This window comes from Spermophilus citellus (assembly GCF_964194105.1).
Source record: "Spermophilus citellus genome assembly, chromosome: 7".
Lineage (NCBI taxonomy): Eukaryota > Metazoa > Chordata > Mammalia > Rodentia > Sciuridae > Spermophilus > Spermophilus citellus.
Window position 1 is genome coordinate 63,160,640 of NC_138188.1, and position 23,131 is coordinate 63,183,770.

Genomic DNA, 23,131 nt, shown 5'->3' on the forward strand with positions numbered 1-23,131 from the left:
TAATTTCTAATACTGCATTGACAGTTCCTCCTGGAATTTTCACTTTGCAAAACTATAATTCATTTTCTAAGAAAGAACACCAAAGTTAAGGAAGAACCTTGGAAATCGCTCAAGGTTTGACAAGTATTACCAAAATACCAAATTTAATATGGGTAAAGGCATCCATAAAGTATAAATAATTATGAAAACAAGAGCTTAACATTATCCAAAATCCTTTAGAATTAAACTCAGAAAGCTTTGAAACAATCTGAATTAGTATAGGGAGCAGTTGCCGCCTAGAGGCCAGGGCTGACTCATTTAACATTCTCAAAAGGCTTTTGGTCATATACCTTGGTACAACCTTGCATAACCTTGGTATAACCTTGCATATAATCTCCTGTAAGTATGAAAAGACAGCAGAGGTGTAACATCTTATGGTTTTGTCATTCCTTGACTCCAATCTTAGCAGGATTCCTGGTCATCCTGAGGAAAGACAGGGTGGCTGATATAACACTCTAGGGAGCACACCTGCATCATTATATACCTACCCCCAAAAAAGTTCAATGGACCCTCTTAACTTTTTTTTTTTTTTTTTTTTTTTTTTTAGGAAAAAACAAAAAAAGAAAATTAGCTACTGAAATGTGTAGGTGATAAAAATTTCATTCCATGTGCATAAGTCCCAGAATGAGAGAGGTAAGAGACATGGTCTGCTACTCCCTATGTCAGACTTATGGGTCACAATCACAAGGCCTCTCACAGTGAGTAGCTTGCCACATGATTTTTATAATATAACATACATATTTATTTTCCAATAGTTTCTATATATAAAAAAATCAGATACTTCAGTAATCTATTCCAATGCTACAGAAAAACGGAATGTATTGAAATTGTTAGATTCTATGTTAAGTTCCTAATACATTTTTAAAAAGTAAGTATGAATATTAAGTAATTCATGCCAGCCACACTGACCTTAGAAACTAAGATAACTTCTCTGCAACTGTAACTCCAATGTTAAATGGTTTTCCAATGGACTTTAATCATGAACATATTTACTGGAATGATTACAAACCTGGTCTACTGAATCAGCCAGCTAGGGAATTCAAATCCTAGTTCCAAGCAATTACAGGTCCTGTGACCGTGGGCAAACTCTTCAACCTCTCTTAACTTTAGTTTCCTCACTTCTAAATTGAGGATAATAGTACCTTTACTTCTAGCACTGTTGTAAGGATTACATAGAGACCATTTAAAATGCTTACTATTAGGCCTGGCAATTAGTTAAGGCTCAATGAATGTTAGCTATTATATTAGATTCCAGCTCATTCCAAAGTAGATTTAAGGCAATTTCACATGTAATGTAAATTCAATAAAGATATATGTGAATAACCCAAGGGATCATTACTATGCAATTTAGACTTACCTTTGGCAAATTTCTTTTCAAGGGACTGGCCTAACAGAGTAAATGATAATAACTTAGTATCTTCAATTGCTGTTACCCAATAATTCATAAACTTGCTAAAGACGATATTTCCTTTTTTTCCCCTTTTCTTTCTGTTTTAATCATTTACCCCATAGGAAACACCTGATTCTAGGCAACTGTAGAAGACTGATTAAATTCATTCAAATCACTTTTGAGCAATTAAAAAACAAAACAAAAACAGGTCTCCCATAACCAAAATTTAAGTGTGACCTTGAGAAACAGAATTGTGATATTATGATATATCTAAGATACATTTAAATTTTGCAGCTTAAATGAAATAAAATCCATCTTCATACAAAGTGAACCATCAAACCACACTGTTTAACTTTCAGTAAATAAACTACTTCTAATTACTACAATAAAAGTGCTTTAATTTTTTACATTATGTGTACACGTGTGTATATCCATCCCATAAGTCTCTGAGACTGCCAACTTATTATATTTCAAAAATTACAAAATCACACTAACTTCTACATCACTTTTATACTTTACAGGAAAAAAATCATTTTCTGGATTAAAATTCTTAATTACATGACTTATCATAATAACTTTAATAATACAAAAACATATAAGAAGCAGTACCTCAGTTTTATCTTCCATATTCTGGTTATGCTACGTAAATATGAAATTGTTATCCTTATTCAAATAACATTAGGTCTGACTTTTAAAAGTAAGTTTAGGACTTAGCAAAGCCTTACATTTAATAAGGAAAACTAGCAGCACGATCAAATTTTAAAGCCAAGTATCAGCAGTCACTTTCTGACAATATCTTGTGGGAGACGGCATTGGTAAATCCATGAAAGCAATATCAGACTACAGCAACTCAGAGCTCTTGGGTATATTTTTTATTCCATTAGTGTGGTGCTGCAAAAGATTACAAAATTTGTTTCTAAGACCAAAACATAACACAATTTATCCATGAAATTTTATTTCCATGTTTTAAAATGATAATCGTTTTACTCTTGTAAGTCTCTAGGTTTAAAGCAAGTATTACTTTGAGACCCACTGAAGTATTATGAAAATTCTCAAGAAGCTCAAAATATAAGATTATCTGAGACAAGAATTACTCAATTTTCCAAAGTCACCCTGTCTGAAGCAAGTGATATTAAAGATGAAATTCACAGGAAAATAGCACTGTTAAAAACAAACAAAAACAAAGAAAATGGAAAAAGCAGAGACAGATCAATTTAAACCATGGCTCTGGCATCTTCTGCTGGAAATTCCAGCAATTTAATTTTTCTATGTTTAGTTAGTAAATTTACTTATATCTTTGGTGTCCTTAGCTAAAAAGTGTCAATAGTACCTAAATAATTGTTTTGAGGGCAAAAATGAGATAACATTAGGGAAGAAGAAAGTCCATTGAAAAGTCTGTTCTACACCTATAATTTATAAACAATGTTATCTGTAAAACAAACAAACAAACAACAACAATAAAAACCAGAACAGGAATAAACTCTCCAAAATACTGTCATTAAACAGAAATTTTTCTGTAAATGAAAATGACTCCTTTGTCATTTCCACATAGAAAACTACCTATCTGGAGTTTCGAGATCTCCAAGAAAAAACAAACACCTTTCTACAATTTATATTCCAAATTTCAGGCAATAAATCCTTTCCATCTAATCTAAATTTCCTATGTTTTAGTTCATTTGAAAAATCTTATCTTTCAATTCTCCTTAGGTGGGAAGCATATCTGTTTTAGTCTTTTCTGTATTTCTGTCCCTAGCAGAGTTCTGGAGACACTTTGCATGAATATATTCATTCATTCATTCATTCAGCAAATATTTATTCAACAGTTACTTTGTGCCAGGTTCTGTAAGTAGTAGAGCAAGACCCATAAATGAGAAAGAAGGCTTTGCTCAGGTAACTTACAGTTTAGTGAATAAGATAAATATTTGTCAAATAGGTACAGAAGTAAATAAGTTTCTAATATGGATGGCAAAAAGGTGCAGAGATGGTGAAGATCACAGTTTTGGGATGAAGACAGTCAAAGCTCCTCTGAGGTACAAGGTTTAAACTGAGACTTGAAAACTGACTGAAAGTTGGCCAGATTTTGTAAGGTAAGGGAATACAGACCAGGCAGGGAGATGAAACATATTAAAAAGCTCCCAAGTCAGGAAGGTAAATGAGAATGGTTGGGGATAAGAATGGAGTGCTGCATAAAGCACAGAAGATAAATTGCCAGTATTAATGAAAGTTAAAAGGATTCATAGCATTAAATATTTAAGCCATGTTGTATTTTTCTCAAATAAAATAAATAATCTAAGGGAACTGAGTTTTTATTGCACAATATTAAAGTTCTATATTAGGTTATGACTTTGTCTCACCAATCACTGGACACATGACCTTGGACAAGACATTTGACCAACTTGAGCCTCTTCTATTCTTTGTAAATCAGTATCCAATTATTCTACCTACTGAGATTACAATAATAAACAACATATAGCCCCGGTTCTTATAGACTTTACATCCCTGAGAGAGAGGTGTATATGAAAGACAACCTAAGTCCTATAGGAGATGATATATAAAAAAAAAAAATGACACAAAAGGCTCCTGAAAGGTATCCACAAATGTGGACACTGGTGGGCTGTAAACCACAATAAAAACACAAGTTACACATCTTTCTGTGAACTCTAGCATGCGACTGAGGATGATATATACAACAGAAACATTACTCTGTCATCCCCAAACAAGCAAAATATCAAAACTATAATGAACCTCAGAGATAAAGAGAACTAAGTGGTAGCACTGAATTAAAGATTAAAATTAATGTACTCAGAACAAGTATTTTATATCAATTTTTCTTATTTCCAAATTTTCCTCTTAGTTCAAAAACTTGTTCCATCATCACATAACTACATACCAAGCTCATCTTATGCCTTTCCCAACAAAAGGCAATGTCCACATTGCCATTTAGAAAATACAATGATATTCTTGCTATACCACCACTTACTCATGTCCAGTTTACAGTCTACCTAAACTACCACACCCTTTTTTCATCTAGCACAAAACTAGTTATCCCCACATTATTTTCCATTTGTTTAGCTGGCTCTTCCATACTATGTACTACTTTACTTACGATGCTACATTTTTCCTGATTTTATTTCATTCTGTAGTATCATACCTCTCCTTGTATTTTAAGTCATATTAAAATCAAACCATATTCACAGCAGAATACCTGATCCTAGAAAATGGTTTTTTTTTCATTTTTAAGACAAATTGTTGATGATCTTAATAACTGAAGAGTACATTCAAAATACAACTTATAAAACAATACACCATGATTGATTTTCTGGTAACTATAATTTTATGCCTTTGTGTATATAAACTTATCAAGAATAAGTCTTGAGGTCAATGAATACATGCCTACAATTCTATTTAAAAACTATCTAATAACACATTCAAGAGCTATAAAAATTCTAGAGAATAAGTCTAGAAAAAGTGCACTGCTTTCTGTTCAATAAAAAATATAAACATCATTGCTGTCTCTCTCACACATTCTGAAGTCAAGAAAATGAGGGAAAAATAGAATTCTGAAACAAAAAAAATTACCTCAATGTAATGCAACATGTCTTTTCTAATAATGGCACTATAAACTCTTCTTGATGTTGCATTGTTTGAAAACAAAATGTGTAAAATAACTTCTGTTAAGGAATTCCAACCCAACTGCTCTCGGTTTTACAAAATGAGTAAGGTAGGAAGAAAAAGGAGTATTATTTTAACTGCTAAACATTACCCACCCTTAAAAATGGTCTGTGGAAGTAGGCTCTCTAAGAAAAAAAAATCTCCAATTCACTGATCCTTTCTTTTTATTTTTCTAAAAGGTTAGAATCCTTTAATGAGGAGGGAGTTTCACCTCACTTTAAAAAAAAAAAAAAACTCTTCACCTTACAAATGGCTTCTTAGAAATACATAAAATACTATTACTTTGCAACTTCCCCCACTCCTTCCAAAGAACACACTTTTTTTTCTCAGACAGCAGTTCTGGTTCAGAACCTGCACTCTGACTAGATTCAGAAGATCTGTCTCTGTGTGTGTGACCTTGGACACGTCATTTATTCCCTCAGTTTCCTTATCAGCATCCCAAAGTGAAAGCGTGGTGAATACAGTTCAGGACTAAATATATCTTAGGTATTACACCTAAGAGGGTCAAGCTTTTCTGCTTAGGGACAGATTACCTCCTCAAAGGGGCCACATCTTAAAACTGGAACTGAATCCGTAGATTTGTCAACATTTGATTCTTCCTTCTTCAGCGCTCTTCTCCCCTCAAAGGGCATAACCCTGATCACCCCAAGAGCAGACTCCCAAGCACCCTTTCCTTCCTCCAGTCTTCCCTAGCCTGCTTATAAAGCAAGGGGGGAAACAGCAGCCTTACCTCTCTTCCCCCAAGCCACACCTTTAGGGGACCCCACCCCGGGCACATCCGCCCTCTCCTCGCTCCCTGGGCCAGAGAGACCAACCTCGCCCTTCCCCTCCGCCCCCACCGAGAGGAGACTTCCTGGAGGCGTTCAGGCCCCAGCGGGGCAGGCGGCATTTACAAACCCGCTTTACGCCACTCGCGTAGGGTAACCTCACTTACGCCCATAGGGCCCCGCTCCCAGCCCCGTCCGCTCCGCCTTCCAGAGCCAAGCCTGAGTGTTTCAGCCACGGTCCCCGAGTGACCTGACCTTTTTTACTCGGTGCGGAGCTACGGTGATTAGGACAGAACAGTCACACCTTACCGGCAACTGAGGCACTGACTTCACTTCCCACCTTTGGAGCCCTCTTCAACTCCCGGATCAATTCACTCCGGCGACGCCGGAAGGACCCGAGAGGAACCAGGCGTTGTCCGGAATCCTGCCCAGCCGGAGTCGCGCAGCGCTCTATGGGGACTCGTAGTCCCGTTCGCCGGCGTTACTAGCAATTCCTGCACTCGAAAGACTACACTTCCCGGCAAACCAAGCGGCGGAGCCCAGGGCGATGGGTGGGGACACTGCTAGCCAATAGTAAGAGAGTTCCCTGCCTTTGCGGGAGGAGGTGAGATGAAGAGAGAGGGTGCACAGAAAAGAGGGGAAGGGCGGGGCCAGCTCTCACCTGCGCCAATCGGGGCGCACTGTCAGCCCCGCAGGCGCCTCACCCATGGAGGGGCTGGGCTAGCGGAGCAGAGGAAGGAAGAGGGTGGGGGGCCCGACGCGGGGAACGTGGGGCAGCTGGGTTGAGTGAGCAACGCGGGCGGAGAGGAAGCCTCAAGGAACTCGCTGGTGTGGAGGGAGGGTGTGGTGTGGGGACGCGCCCCAACCGAAAGAGCAGCTTCCTACGAGCAGCAAAGCCCCAGGCACACCAAGCAACCAAACCCACGGACTGGGGAGGGATAGGCTGAACCTGGACTCCCTGCAGGGGCACCTAGAAGGGGCGGCCAACTCCAGGTGTGAGGCCACTGAGTGTGGGGAGAGGGGGCCCGTTGAGAAAGGGAAGAGGCAGAGCAGAGCTGCTGCACAAGTGCAGGGAGCGGGAAGCTACACCGGCCACCGGCTGCCGCTTCCCGCCGCCTCCAGCATCGGCAGCAGCCGGAACAGCAAGGGGGAGGAGCAACAGCTGCCAAATTCGCCAACTGGAAGAGGGGGAGGCGGAGCTTGAGTCCCAGTAGAAGCTGAAGCACAGCCTGGACTGTAGTTTCCCGGGAGAGACCAGAACAGGAACAAGAGCTGAGTGGAGTGCAATCTTCCGAGCATCAGCTCCCGCATCCCGCCAGGGGTTGAAGGTGTGTGGGAGGTAAGCGTGGGTGCTTCTTCCCGGCGTCCGCACACTGCCCGGGAGAAAGCACCTAATAGGAATTGTATCAAGGCACAGCTAAAACAGTCTGCGTTGGGTTAGAAAACCGGTACAGTCCCCTTCGGGTGAACGATGTACATTTTTGGACTTTGGGCGGCCGGGGGTGGGGTGTGCAAAAGGTATCTTGACCCTGAGTATAAAGGGCGTGGCTAGTGTTTTTGGTTTGAGTTGCACCGTTAAAACTGGGAGATCTCAAGATTGAGGGAAATCCTGCTAATTGAGGACAAGGTGGATGATATCTGGATAGGTGCGTAGCTGTTAAAAAGCAAGAATTGTGTCTTTGATATAAAATTACTTAAGAACTATTTCAAAATAACTTTGCATTCTTCTTCGGTGTCTATTCTTCACATTGATTTTAAAGATTATTCTGCTTCCGACCTGTTATCCAGGGTGGTTGTATTGCAGGTCCCTAGAATTGCAAGAGATCAGGATTAAAGAAGCAAATGTAAGCAGGAATAGGATAGGATGGATTCTGACTGAACCTATCATAAGTATAACTTTTGCCAGCAAAAACGTGAAAATATATTTTAATGGATAGATACTTAGCTTTCTTTCTAGTGGCTCTGGGATATTGAAACAAAGACCTGGACTCAGCCTACAGTGGGAACATATGGTGTACTTCATTGCTGCTCCTTATTCTCTCATTTCTGTCCAGTAACATTTGTACATTTTTAAAAACATGAGTATAAGAAAAGCTGTGTGAGGTTCTTTCCTCTGTTTAGACAGTATATGTTAAATGATTACTCTTAGTATGTGTTATAATGGGCTCCAATTTTAAATAAAGATAGCGTCATAAAATAATACTCTTCGTATTAAACCATGTGTGTATTCCTTTGGATGTAATTATGGTACCTATCAATGGAAATGTTAGGTCAACATGAAAGTCTCACCAGCCTTTGTTTCACTATGTCAGGATTACAGCGTTTTCTTATTAGAAACTTGGTAAGAATCCATTTGTCTACTTTATTTTAATTTTCTGTTTATTACAGAGTTTCCTAGATTATAGGGCTTTTAATCATAGCATATTGCTGCATATTTTGTTTTGAAATGCCTTCATTGTGACAATTGAATATTTCAGAGTCTGAATACTTTAATTTTGATTTTTTTTACTAGATTCAATAAGATAGTCATTACCTTCTGTATTAATGCATTCTTGATTAGGATTTTGGATTTTACTTTTGTATATACACATAATTCCTTTTTGAAAAGAAATGGCTCAAAGGTATTCTCATAGCTTAAAGTTTAGTTCCACCGAGTGCTACTATGAATAAGTTTAAGTAATATATCAGTGTACATTCCTCCTCTCCCATGTTCTTAAACACCAGAGGAATACACAGATAGACAAATCTTAGAAAAACTGCTACTTTTAGATTGTCTTCAAGCAGATCAGGTAAGTATTAAAAGCTGCAAAGAGGTTAAAAGAAAGAAAAAGCAACAGTAGCCACTAAACTTAGCAGCCAAGGCAAGGATCACATTGTATCTTTGCTACATCACTAGAGAATATATTAATCCAAATAGCTGATGTGACCTTGTGAAAATGATTTGGGGAGAAAAACCACTAGGGCTTTGGTGAAGCTTGGGAAGTTGTGTATGCTCTTATGTATGATGAAGTGTATTGTCCTGAATCAGAGTCTTAGATTCTCGGGCTTTAGAAATGGAATACTTGCTGTCACTAGGTTATATCCCTCCCCATGTAATAATAACAGTTAATTATAGTACTAGCAATAAGTCTTGTTGAGAATCAATCAATAAACAAGCAAATGGGTAGAAGATGATTTGTAACAAAACAATTGAAATTCAGATATACTTTGAATCTGAGCTTTGTTTGTAAGGTCTTCTGCTCTAAGGTATCATAAGACTAGAATCTCATTAGGAATGAATGAGTTTGTGGTATGAAAGTGCCAAGTTTTCTTGTTTTTAAGATTTAGATCCTTTTAAGTGTGTCAATGAAAGAGACTGGGTTTCTGTATCATTAAGGAGTGAGAAGACCCTGTTTTTTGTGGGAGAAAATCGTTGGCTCTTTGTTACCTGGATTCTTTTCACTCACTTAAATTGGTGTTCACATTCAATCTCAGATAATCTGAAGACTTTTCTTGATTGGTGTTGAGAAAGCACATTAATTTTATGCATAATACTCCCTGTTTGAAAATCGTATTATTTATTGGGCTCTTAAGTTTTACTACAGATGTAAGGCTGTCAGTGAATATATGATGAGAAAGAAGCAACACAGTGCAGAATATTTCTCTTGAATGGAAATTGCTCTGGAGATGATTGTTCTCTAACCAAAAGACTTGGTAATTTCAAATTACACTATATTTTGGACTTTTCTATAAATTTAAAATTCTACTTTAAAGCCTATTGAGTAAAAAATAATTGATAGCATGGATTTTTAACAGAATGATTCACTGATGCATGTGACACAAAAGAGCAATTCTTAAAGGTTCAAGACCGAATGATTTTGGTGCAGTGAAAGGCGGGGATAGATATGAAGAAAACTACCTTTAAAAAGTACCCTTAACCAGAGAGGAAAAAGTTTTTGCTATTTTTTTGTTAAATACTTATAAGTGATAATATGATCTTTCCCTCTCTATCATTAATTTCTGTATCCATAGTGCAGATGTTACTTTTCTCCAGTTAAATACACTGAAGTCAAGACATTAGTTCATTAGAATTTGAGGACACATGTATTATTAAAGTATAAAAGATTATGTACATTGACAACTATCCTTTGGACAAAATTTTAAAAAGAAGCAAAAACTTAAATGTTGTTTTATCCTTTAATAAAAGTTACTTGAACTAGCCAATAAAGATGATTAAAAATCTGTTTATTTACTTATTTATGCAAATTCCTAAGGTTAAATCCTGCTGAGCAAATTTCTGTTGTTATATTCAAATAAGAGTTTTGCTTTATTTTTCAGTCTTACCTCTAAGGTTTCTAGAATTTAGTTCTTAAAGTTTGGTATTTGTGTTTTTAGGTGACTTGATTATTAGTGCCTGAAGACCATGTACTTCTTTTCTGTCTCCCATTGATCCTTAGTCTTATATCATGCTCAGCATTAAGAATTTGCTTTGTAAGAATAATGCTTAATGAATTAGCATTATTGGCCAATACTTTTTAATGTGCACATTAAATACTTTGATACACAAGATTCAGTGTACCTCAAAGAATGATTATTGTATATTAACTCTTCTGAGAATGTCATTGTTTTAATTAGCTTTGCAGAAATGTTATTTAAGCCCAGTTTGATTTAGACTGTATGGGCTGCAAAGATTTATCTACAACTTTTGAGTGTCAGGGTTTCTAAATTCATCCCAAAGGTAAGGAATGTGGGTGAGGAGAAAGGGCCTTCCTATCAGAGACCCCTAAGTTCTTCACTTTATAGCTAGGGAAGCCAATGGCTCACCTCTGTTTAACCTTACATCCCTTGAGACATACCTTTGTTGATGTTTATCTTTAAAAAATTATTTTATTATAAAAACTGAATTCTTGTTTTTCTAACCACTGCCCCCCCACCGATTAAAAAAAAAAGAAGAAAAGAAGTCACGCGAATTTTGTTTAAAATGCATAGAGTTGGGCATTTATTGGTTTTGATTTCACATTCCAGAAACAAATTAATCTGATTAGTGTTAAAATTAAAAATTCAGTATGAATTTTCTTTTATTACTTAACACCTGGACAATTCTAGTTAGTTCTAAGTAGTTGTTAGTAATAAAATTAATTATAGCAGGAATTTAACTGCCTTTTGCTTTTTAATATTTTTACTAACATACAGATAGATGTGACTTATCTTAGATCTAATGATTACTCTTCTTTGTCTTCCTGTTCCTTTGGCATTATTCTTAATGGTTAGCACAATGCTTTGTGTCTTAGCTGAGTTCATAATTATCTTCCTGGTGTGTGTGTGTGTGTGTGTGTGTGTGTGTGTGTGTGTGTATATCTTATAAAAGTTTCCCTGAATTTATATGTTGAGAGCCTTATACAAAATCTGAACTTGGTAGATGGTAACTATTTGTTCAGCTATTTGGCAAGCTATAATGAAGAATCATTTTACAAACAAGTATAACCATAAAAAATGAATTTTTCTTAGACAAATGTTTTATATTACCAGATTCAGCCCTCTGCCCACAACAGTTGCATATTGAATATATAAATATTGTTCTCTGTTGTTGGATTTCTGAATGAGTAGAGCAAATATTGTCATTAACTATAACCTTGCATGTGTGTTTTAAATGTGAATTTATTCATTGACTACCTTTTGCATTATGCGTGGTTCCTTTTCTCTCCTTGCTTGTAGAATTCTGCTGTTTTAAAAATGTTCTTCTAAGTAACATTTCCCCCTCACAGATACTCTTTCTATGACTTTTTTTTCCTAACATATAGAAATAGAGGACTTCCAGAAAAATAGATAAATGTAACATGAGGCTTTATCTTAACTACTATTTAACTCGTCTTCAGTGTTCTAATTTTAGTGACATTCTTGCTTTTGGGGTCTTATTAAGGCTTATTAAACCTGAATTACATCATACTTGTTATCTTTGAGCCCTGTCAGGGAAAGAATATGTTTTGAGGCTTGGAATTAACTGTGTCCAGTGCTGTGTTCTGTACTATTTAACTACTGAAGCTTGCCTGGCTCCTAAGGCTGCAGCCTCTGCTTTGGGGCCCCCTTCTGGTTTAGCCTGGGAAAGGAGCTTCTGAGCATCTCAGAGCTCTTAATTTAGTGTGGCAAGGCAGGAGGTTGAAACTCACTTTCATTTAATAACCCTATTTTCCTAAGTGTATTATTTTCCCCAGGTAACATTTAGTTCCAGAGTTACCAGTAACAGGAGCTCAAATATCACAACATGATTTCTAAAGCACAGTCTGACAATTCAATGAGTAACTATCAGCTCCCCTAACATCTTGGGTTTGTTTGTTAATTAATTTACTTATTTTTAAAATGGAACTCAAAGACCTCACTGGAAAACTTCTGATGTTTTACCCACTTGTTATTTCTTTTGTAATTTTCTTGATAATCTAAATTTTGTTATTCTATTTGAGGGTTTTTTTTTAACTCTGTGTAATTTGAAGAGCTAGTTAATTTTATTGTTTTTTTTCACCTCTTGATAGAATGCTACAGATAGTATGTTATGAAATGTAATTTTTGCCATTCTCTTGAGTTAAGGCATTGGAGCATTTACTTGTGTACTTGACAAAGCAATTTAAAATTATTGAAGCAATTAATGTTTTAAGGTATGTTCAGCCTTGCAGTTAAGAAACCTCTACATAGTATCCTAAATTGCTTACAGATATTAAATCACTTGTTTTATGTTTAAGGCAATTTAAATAGTATCTTACATCATAAATTCTTCTACATTTAATACCAGATGAAATTTGTACAAAGCCTTTATTCTTACAGCTACATACAAAACGGTTTAATATTTGCTTGGGGTAATTCAGAAAACATTTTTTTTTTTGAAATATGAGGTCTTGGACACAAGATACATAAATTAACCTGTCATAAAATGTTTTCCCCCTGTATTTTAAAATTTCTGTTCTTTAAGAAAGGCACAACTTAAAGTTACAAAGGCCTAATAGCTACTCATGTTTTTTAAAATATAACAGATTAGTTGACATTTGTAACATAAAATCAATATTTTGAAAGAGATGGAAAAGAATCTTATCTAGAATTATCTTCAAAGCAAATTTTTATTCATGTTATATGGCCCCAAATGATTATCAATTTAAAAATTAGCTTTAAAATATGCATCAATTACAAGTGTTTTCAGTTACAATGTTTAGGCCCAATGATATAAAACAATAGACATTTTTTTTCTAGAACAAGCAATCTAGAGAACAGTAGTCATATGCTTTTTGGTTTGAGGCTCAACATTGTCAGGGTGTTGTCCTCAAGATTTCTGTCAAGTTTGCTATAAGACAGATGCTTCTGCTGATCAGGTATCACATTCCAGCCTAGGAAGGAAGAATGGATGACAGCTGTGCCTGTTGAGTATTCTCTTTTAACCAGAAAATATAAACTTTCCCAAAGACTTCTTGAAAGTGTCCTCTGTGCATTGATTGGCTTATGTCATATGTTATTCCCTAACTCTAAGAGATGTTCTGATAGCAAGAACTTCTACCTCTGGTGAATGAAGCAAGGAAAAAAAAGGTTTGAAACAGTTTTCTGGATAACTGTCAATAATATCAGCTATACTATGATGAAATTATAGTAAAATTAACCAGATTAATTTTAAATTTTATTCCTTCTTACCAATTTGCTCCCCCGCCCCCAGCTTTCATGGTATATTTTCTTGGTATATTAGCATAACCTTCCCACATCAAGTTTTCACTTACGATGGTTATAAGATTTCAAGTACCTAGGTAATGCCAGTCCTCAAAGACAGATGGTATGTCTAGTTTAAAAGCTATCTACCAATAACTATATCTACTACTTTTCCTACAATTTTCATATGAACATTTTCAGTAAAACTTGATAAATCTATTATAAACCTGCCTTAAATCTTAAAGAATTCAAGACTCTCTTTTAATAGACTGTATTTAAGAATATGGGTGTAGCCAGGCACAGTGGTGCACATCTGTAATCTTACTGACTCAGGAGGCTGAGGCAGGAAGACCACAAATTTGAGGCCAGCCTCAGCAACTTAGCAGGATGCTGTCTCAAAAAAAAAAAAAAAAAAAAAAAAAAAAGGGCTGGGATATAGCTTGGTGCTAAAGGGTCTCTGGATTCAACCCCCTGTGTGTACACACACACACACACACACACACACACACACACACTTTCACACTCAAAGATATAGGTTTAATACAAATGAGAGAAAAACTGAGAAATATGATTCCTTTTAAGATGATTTGCTTAGCTATCTGACAGAGCAAAATTAGCCCTTGTTCTCTAGTGGTAAGCTCACTCTAAAAATTCGTCACCCTAGTAAATGGTTTTGTTATCTATTTCTAAAATGTGGAAAATATTATCAACATCTATATAGTGATTACTACCTAAATTATGGCTCATTCCATACATTGTCACATCTTGGAAATACAGTTTTAATGAATTATGATTCCTTGAGAGAAGGAAGCTGGAAGAGAATGTCAAAGTGGAGAAAATAGCAACAAGTAATTCTGATTTTCTTCCTTCATTAAAACATAAACAAAAAACTCTCATTATGAAAGATGTTGACCAAAGAACTTTGGCTATATTACAGTTTTCTTTGCATTTCCATAACAACATCTTTCTTGCCTGATTTCTAGTTTTCTACCATATTTTCTTAATTGAGTGACTTTACTGGGAAGTTCTTCTATAGTCAATCTGTAGCATGGGGTTGGGTGCTGTAGGGAGACATAACAAAATATGTAAAGTCACTTACTGCCTGGCAAATCTTTTGTCAGTATAGTTAAAAAAGATATTATAAAGAAATTTATGTAAGAATGAGACATGTAACTTATAACTATGATATTATAATAGTTACTTTGTTAGAAGCCCAGAAGCAGAAGAAATTGAACTTTGTGGTAATGAAGAACATCTGTGAGGAAGGCGGCATGGTTATGTTGGTTAATTGCAGGCAATGGCAAGCTATGGTTTGTGATCACACAATCTTCTTTTTTGTAAATAAAGTTTCATTGAAACATGACTATGTCCATTCATTTATATATTGTTTGCTTTCTTATGACAACAGCGGAGTTGAGTCAAACAGCAACACAGTTCAGCCAATGGGATAGAGAATGGATGACCCACAACCCTAAAATATTTTCTGTCTGGCTATTTGTAAAAAAATTGATCTATCACTGGTTCAGAGTATCAGTTCCACAGTCAGACAAAACTGGGTTTGGATTTTTGTTCTGTCACTATTAGCTATATAATATTGGGTATGTTTCTTAAGCTTTCTAAATCTTGGTTTTGTGATATACAACTTAACTCAAAGGCTGTATATGTTGATATAATTAGATTACACACAGCATACAATACCCAGTACCTGGTAGTAATTAATGCTCATTAAATGCTATTTTATTAGATGTTTGATTTCATTTTATTATGATTTATTATTTTAAGTGACCTATAACTTCTGGTCAAATGGAAATTTGAAGTTCTAAATTAAACTTCCCCTGTCTTCATTCCCCTGAAATAAATGTACAGGAAACTAGATCGTGTATCATACAATTCTAAGAAATTTTCAAAAGTTGCATAAAATATTCTACGGGAATAAAGAGATTCATATAAGAGCCAAGTAACCTAAATGTAGGAAAAGTAAACCTATACTTTAAAATATAGTTAATTAACCCTGAACAATATATTGAGTATTATAGGAAATCATGCTCAATTAAAACAATAAAGGTAAGTTACTTCTTAGGACTTAGAGGAAATTCACACTTAAAAATTGAATCATATTACTAATAATATTACAGAAATAAAAATGATTACTAGGGAATACTATGAATATATGGTAACAAATCACCTAGATGAAATGGGCAAATTGATAGAATACAAACTACTGAAACAAATTTGAGAAATAGAAAATTTGAATACAAACCCAAAGAATGTTCAACAAAATACTAGTACACCAATACCATGACTGAGGAGGATTTATTCCGGAAAGTCATGTTGATTTAACATGAAGTTTAATCAGTGCACTGTACCATATCGATATAATAAAAGACACATTTTCGGGCTGGGGCTGTAGCTCAGTGATAGAGTGCTTGCCTCATATGCATGAGGCCCTGGATTCGATCCTCAGCACCACATAAAAATAAAAAAATAAAGATTAAAAAAAAAAGACACATGATCATGTCAATAGATTAAAAAATACCTGACAACATTCAACATGCTTTTTTGATGAAAACATTTATTTAGCAAACTAGGAATATAAAGGAACTTCCTCCAACTATGAAAGGACATCTACCAAAAGCTCTGCTAATATCATATTTAAAGGGAAAGGCTAAATATTTCCCTTGCGGATCAAGAGTAACTGAAGGACGTCCGTGCTCACAGTTTCACTTAATGTTTTACTAGAGGTTCGAAACAAAGAAGTTAACTAGTGAGATCAAAATAAAGACACATAAAACTCAATTTACCTTTTTCTTGCCCAGCTCGGAGAAGGCTTCTCCTGGAGCCACCTGGCCGTAGCGAGGTTTACACAAGAGACTAGCAGGAGAGAGGAAGAAGCACATAAAAAAATTTACTGCCAGAGAGTGGGCTTTTATTGGGGAACAAAAAATTCAAGGGAAAATTCCATCCAATGAAGGCGGAGGGAGATAGCATTCCAAAGTCAGGGTCAGTGATTAGTTTCCTGGTCAATGGTCAGCCACACCCCCACAGGGACAAGCCCTGAACCTGGAAAGGGTGGGGAAAGCTCTGACAGCAGCTGGTCTGAGCGCCTTACACCCAGTCAGGGAGGTATCTCAGTCACATGTGAGAATGGCTTCTCACACACACACACACACACACACACACACACACGGACCAAAAAAAAAAAAAAACTATTAGAGCTAATAAACAAGTATAACAAAGTTGCAGAATACAACATGGATATAAAGAAATCTTTTATATTTATATTAGCATTTTTCAACACTAGCAGGGAACATTCAAAAATAAAAATTTTGTAATAACCATTTAAATATCACTAAAAGAACAAAATACTTAAGAACAAATTTAGCTTGTATACTCAAATCATCAAATGATGTACAAAACTTCACTGAACAAAATAAGACCTAAAAATTTGAAGACATCTCCTGTTTAGAGATTGGAATACTTACTATTGTGAAGATGGCAGTATTCTTCAAATTAATCTATAGATTCAGTGTATCAAAATATCAGTTAACCCTTTTTTCAGAAATTGACAAATCTTAAAAGTTATGTAGAACTGTAGGTAACTGTACTAGGGGAACAGAATTGAGAGTCCTAAGAAATTACCTTGGATTAGGCAATGGTTTCTAAGTTATCATACCAAAGCACAGGTGACAAAATATAAATTGTAAACTAGTACAGCGACTTTGGAAAGCAGTATAGAGGTCCCTCAAAAGACAAGTGATGATCCAGCTATACCACTCCTTAGTACTTATTCTAAAGAATTAAAGTCAACATACTATATAGAGATACATGCATTCCCAAGTTTATAGCAGCACAGTTCATAATAGCCAAGTTATGGAATCAACCTAGGGTGTCTCTTAACAGATGAATTGATAAAGAAAATGTGTTATATATACATGATAGAGTTTTATTCAGCCATAAAGAAGAATGAAATTATATCAGTTGCAGGAAAATGCATGGTTATTGAGAGAATTGTGTTAAGCAAAATAAGTCAAACTCAGAAAAAGGGTTATAAGTTTTGTTTTATATGTAGAATATATTTAAAAAAAAGATGGAATGGGATCTCATTGAAATACAAGGGAGACCATTAGAATAGAGGAAGGGTACCAGGGTGAAGGAAAAGGGAGGTACTAGGGGACAAAATTGACTAAATTATGTTTCTTGGAGCTGGGGATGTAGTGCAGTGGTAGAGTTCACGCTTAGCATGTGCAAGGCCCTGTGTTCAAACCCCTAGCACCACAAAAAATTAAAAAAAAATAAAGGCTTTAAAAAGTAAAAATTAAATTGTGTTTCTTACAAATAGCCAAAAATAAATAAATGGATTTTATGAAATTTAAAACTTTCCTGTTTCAAAGGACAAAATCAAGAAAAGGCAGAAAGGAGAAAAGTATTTGCAAATCAAATATTTGAGAAGAGACTTTATCCAAAAAATATATATAACTCTCACAACTCAAGGAAACAAATAACCCAATTAAAAATAGACAAAGAAATTGAACAGAATTTTTTCTCCAAACAAGATGTTAAAAATAGCCCAATAAATACATAAAAAGATTCACTGCATCATTAGTCACAAAACAACACTACACTGAGAAACTTCTTCACATCCACTAAGATGACTAAAGTAAAAATGTCAGCAAATATTGGCAAGAATTTGGAAACATTGAAATCCTCATAAATTCTTGGTGGGATTATAAAGTGATGCAGCCATCTTGGAAAATTTTGCCCATTCCTCAAAATGTTAATCACAGAGTTTGCATATGAGCCAGCAATTCCTCTACACACACATATACATATATACACACACAGAAGAGAAATTGAAAAAGAAAAAAAATCTATTTAAAAACTTGTATATGAATGTTCATAGCAGCATTACTCATAATAACCAAAAGGAAGAAGCAACCCAATGTCCATCATCTGATAAATGGAAAATCAAAATGTTATATATGCATACAATGAAATATTATTTGACCATTAAAAGGAATGAGATATTGATTAATACCACAAGAATTACCATTGACAACATGCTAAGCAAAATTATCCAATACAGCACTCATACTTTATAGGAAATGTCCAGAATAGGCAAATCCATAGACAAAGTAGTTTAGGGCTAAAGAATGGATGAGAGTGGGAAATGACTGCTACCATTTATGGGGTTTCTTTCCTGTATGATGAAGTAGTCTAAAATTGGGGATGATTGCACAGCTTTATGAACATTTTTAAAAAACAACTGGATTGCATATTTCAAAAGTATGCAATTTTATGGTGGGTGAATTATATTACAATAAAGGTGTTACTTTTTAAATGAACATAATAAAAAAGATAACAAAAGGACAAGTTATAGAAGATTTAGTTATAAAGAACCTTGACTAGACAACAAAAATAATACAGAAGAAACCCTTCATTTGACATCATTTGGCCTCATAAAACACTAGGCAAAATTAATGAAAAGAGAATGAAAGATCTAGCCACACATAAATTTTTTTGTAGAATTTTAAAATGAAGAAGGAAGAGACCCCTAAACTCCAAGTGGATTAAAAACAAAGGGAATAGAAATATGACCTGTCCTAAGACTTTCCTTGTGTAGCACTTACTGATAGAAGGTAATGGAACAATATGTACAGAATTACAGTGGAGTAAGTTTATGATTCAAAATTCTCTATCCAGCTGAACTATATTCAGCATGTGCAAGGACAAAAGAAAAATCTTTTCAGTCATAAAAGGGCAAACACCATTACCAACAAAAACAATAATGAATACATATTTTGCTGGCCAAATCAAGAATTTAAGATGGGATGATAAAGTGATAGAACAAGATTTAAATAATTGCTGCTATTTTGTATTAAGATGATTCAGATGTTTAAAATAATTCTTATAAGAAGCCTTATAGCAGGAAAAATTAATAATATTATCCTAGATCAAATATCCCAGATCATTTGAAAGCCAGGAGGATGTATAAGAAAATGTTAAATTCCTTATTTTGCAAATGATGGAGTCAGTAGATGGTTTAGTCTTCATATTCACAGAAAATATTTAAGAACAAAAGAAATGTCATCAAAGCAAAAACTAAAAATGAAAACTTTAAAATGACAACATGCTAAACAAAAAGATTGCAGTTATCAACGGTTATATTTCCTTATTGAAAAATAAAAACTGACATACTGTTGAAAAGAGAAAAAAACTTAATCTGAACAATACCTGTGTAAAGGAAAAGGGATTACAAAGGAATAATTTCCCAAGGTAAATTATGGTGGCCATATTTGTATAAGACAAGACAAACTTCAAGACAAAAATCTTTAATCTGATATAATGGTAAAGGTATAATCTATAGTGAAGATTTAATAGACCAAAATAAAAACAATCTGAAAGAGAAGTATGAACATGATTCTTCGTGTCAGGTATAGATTCAGGGGAAAAAAGTAAAGGAACATGAAAAGTTAAGAATAATAAAGACTAAAAATGGAACCTATGAGGAAGTACAGGAGATGACAGTGGCCCTGAGTAACAGCAATAATGAAGCAGGTTCAAGGGAAATTGCTGCAGGTCCAAAGTCAGTCCACAGATAAAAGCAATTGTGTGTGTGTGGAGGGGAACTTTTATTTGAATGCTGATTCCACACAATCACCACCATTCTCTTTTGTGTTATATTTAGCTAGTTTGGTCCTTTGCCTCCCTGGCCTCCCTGCCTCTGTAAGCTTTTGAATTTGTTACCCCAGGATTAAGTAAAGGAAGGAGTGCTGAAGGAATGAGAAAGTTATAAGTCTGATCAATAAGAAAGTAAAAAATAATTTTAGTAATTTAAAAACTACCAATTGTATACACTTAAAGGTTAAAATGGCTAATTTTGTGTTGTATGATTTTGCCAAAATACAAAAAAAATGTTTTGAAACCTATAAAAATATTAATTGTAAATCAACTAAAAAATCAGGCATTGAGCATTGAGATGTATTTGTCTTAAAAGGATTGTATTCATTCATCTGTATTTGGTCATTTAGTTTGCTTCAGATAATACAAAAATGGATTCTAAGACATTGATTGACCATTATTTTAATATTCTCCCTTTGCTTTTAGATTAAGGAAGTCAATTTACATTAAAGTACAATCTTATTTTCTCTCTTTCCAATCTTAATGTTTTATTTGTTTTTGTTTGTGTATTTGTTGCTCTAGTATGGTTATTTAGCACCTTCCTTTTGTGTTACCCTAACTAAAAGATTTTATATGTTGGTTTAACTCTTATGTCTTCTCTTCCACAAAACATATTAAGACATCTATGCATTTTACTATCATAAAAACACAGGATGCAGATAGCTCACTAGCATGAATTATCCATCACTGAGAACCATTAATCATATGTGACATGGTATAGTAATTGCTATCTTTAATAAGAGTCATGTGACTATAAAGGTTGATGAACACTGTTAACCTAGTTTCATTTTAAATATAATAGTGTACCAGTTGATATTTTAAATAATGTTTTCCTTTTCCTCTCCTTTAGAATGACTTATAACAGGAAGATCTCATTAATCAAATGGATCTGGAATTCCCAGTAACACACCCTAGAACACAGGAAGTAGGCTTCTAAATACAGATAACTTTCTGCCTGAAAAATTCATTTTATTCATCAGTTAACCCCTTAAATTTTTATACAGAACCTGATTATTTTTAATAACCTTTAATTTTTCAGTTTAATGCTATTTAATTGGTACATTCAGACAAATTAACAATAATTCAGTGATAGAAAACACAGATGAAAAGACGGAAGAAGAAATCTATGAAATGAAGAAAGCACAGTTAATAAAGGGGGCATGTTCTGGTAGAGAAGTCCAGAAAAACATGTACCATGGGACAATAGGTGGTGTTCACTCTGTATTAGCTGGATGATTGAGGATCAGGGCTAGTAAGTTCAGAACGGTGAACTTCAGACCTGACAGAGAACGAATTGTTATATTTTCAGTTTTCTGGGGAAAATAATGGGTCACACATTTTCTTAAAGTTTCCTGCCAGTTATTCAAATATAAAGAAATCTTGGTGCTTAACAAGTAAATTCATAGCTATTGGTAAAAACCCAGTGAGGATGACTTATTCAGAGAAATTAGGAAACTAAAGCTTTACTTTTCCTATGTGTAACTACATGTGTATTTTATCCAAATATCTAAAAACCAGTTAATGTTGAAATGTTTGTTTTCCTGTGAATATGAAATGATTCAGTACACATTACATAACGTTTCTCTTTTCCAAGTTGAATTCAGGCAGTTGAATGGGAAGTGTTATTTCAGCTATGCAGTTTGGCATGGGAAATAAGAACAAGATGCCTGCACCAAAGATTAATGAAAGAGAAAAAAACAGCCCTGAGCAATAGGGGTTTGCAATCATGTATTCCTGACACTTGTTTGTGAAGATAATTATTAGTATGTGAAGAGATAAAAGGTTTTAAGAAGGTAGTGGGTGCTGTGGAGAGGAAGAGTCTGAATAACTCACTGTTTTATTTCAAGACTGGATTTTTACTATGACCTGAGCACTGTGCTGGTTACCTTTACATGCGTATATTTGTCTAACAACTCTATGAGGTAAGTACTCTTGTAAATCCCCAGTACACCGATGATAAAAATGAGAAATTGAAATTTATATTGGTCACCCCATGTATTACTCCATAGTTCTAAGTTTACATTTATTTCTAGCCAAACATGGTTCTGTGATATAATTATACTTCAAAGCTAACCAAAATTCTTTATATATTTCTAAAAAGTGGTTCCAGTTACTCTAAGGTGTTCCTATATCACAGCTTTCATTCTGTTACGATGAATTCTCTTGCATTCTTAAAATTAGGATAGTTACAATGATAAATATGACCCCTTAAAAATAACAAAATCAATAAATAAAAATTCTAATTTTAGGTTAAGCATACTGGTAGGTGCCTGTAATCCCAATGACTCAGTAGGCTGAGGCAAAAAGATTGCAAATTCTAAGCCAGCCTAGGAAATTTAAGGAGACCCTGTCTCTTAAAAAAAAACAAATGAAAAGAGTTAGGGATAAAGCTCAGTCACTGTAGAGTGAACCTCATTTCAACTGGTTTCAATCCCTTGTATGGGGGAAAAATAAATTTCTAATTTCAGATAAAACTAGAGGATGTCTGGTGATGATACAAATGAAAAAAAAATGCACTGTGAGGTTATTTTAAGTTAGATGTCTTAAACTGACAACTTAGTAGCTCAAAATCCTTCTACCTCACCTTGTCACAACTGAATTGTGTTTGGCAAAGTTTATATTTTAAAAAAAATGGTATTTTTTAAAAATATAGACTTTTACATAGAATGGCCATAGATTGGTACTCCTACTCTCACCCAATTCACATATTTCATTTTATCTGCTAAGAGACTTCAAGAGTTCGTCAGAACTTTAGATTGTAAGCCTCTTGGTAAATTTAATATATACTATTGAATTATTTATATAACTCTTGGAATATGGCTATTTGGTAAAATGAAATTGGCCAAATAATTATACAAAGTAACTCAAACTGTATTAGAAGAGTTTTTCAAAGCCTAGTTTTCACAAGTTTAGATTAAATAATGAA

General features: G+C 34.7%; 2 protein-coding genes across 4 annotated transcripts in view; one reads left to right on the forward strand and one right to left on the reverse strand.

The window, feature by feature from the left end:
- The window catches only part of PDCD10 (programmed cell death 10), a 43,624-nt gene extending 37,292 nt beyond the window's left edge, over positions 1 to 6,332 (reverse strand). Inside the window, exon 1 of one of the 2 annotated variants that reach the window (XM_081301138.1) lies at positions 6,178 to 6,332. The gene's annotated coding sequence lies outside the window, so the exon portion shown is untranslated. Of the gene's footprint in view, positions 1 to 5,634; positions 6,103 to 6,177 lie in introns of those variants that run through there. The other variant, XM_081301139.1, reaches the window with a different exon arrangement.
- Positions 6,333 to 6,630: 298 nt separating this feature from the next.
- Positions 6,631 to 23,131, forward strand: part of SERPINI1 (serpin family I member 1) — an 83,603-nt gene continuing 67,102 nt past the window's right edge. Inside the window, exon 1 of one of the 2 annotated variants that reach the window (XM_081301136.1) lies at positions 6,631 to 7,207. The gene's annotated coding sequence lies outside the window, so the exon portion shown is untranslated. The remainder of the gene's footprint in view (positions 7,208 to 23,131) is intronic. The other variant, XM_081301137.1, reaches the window with a different exon arrangement.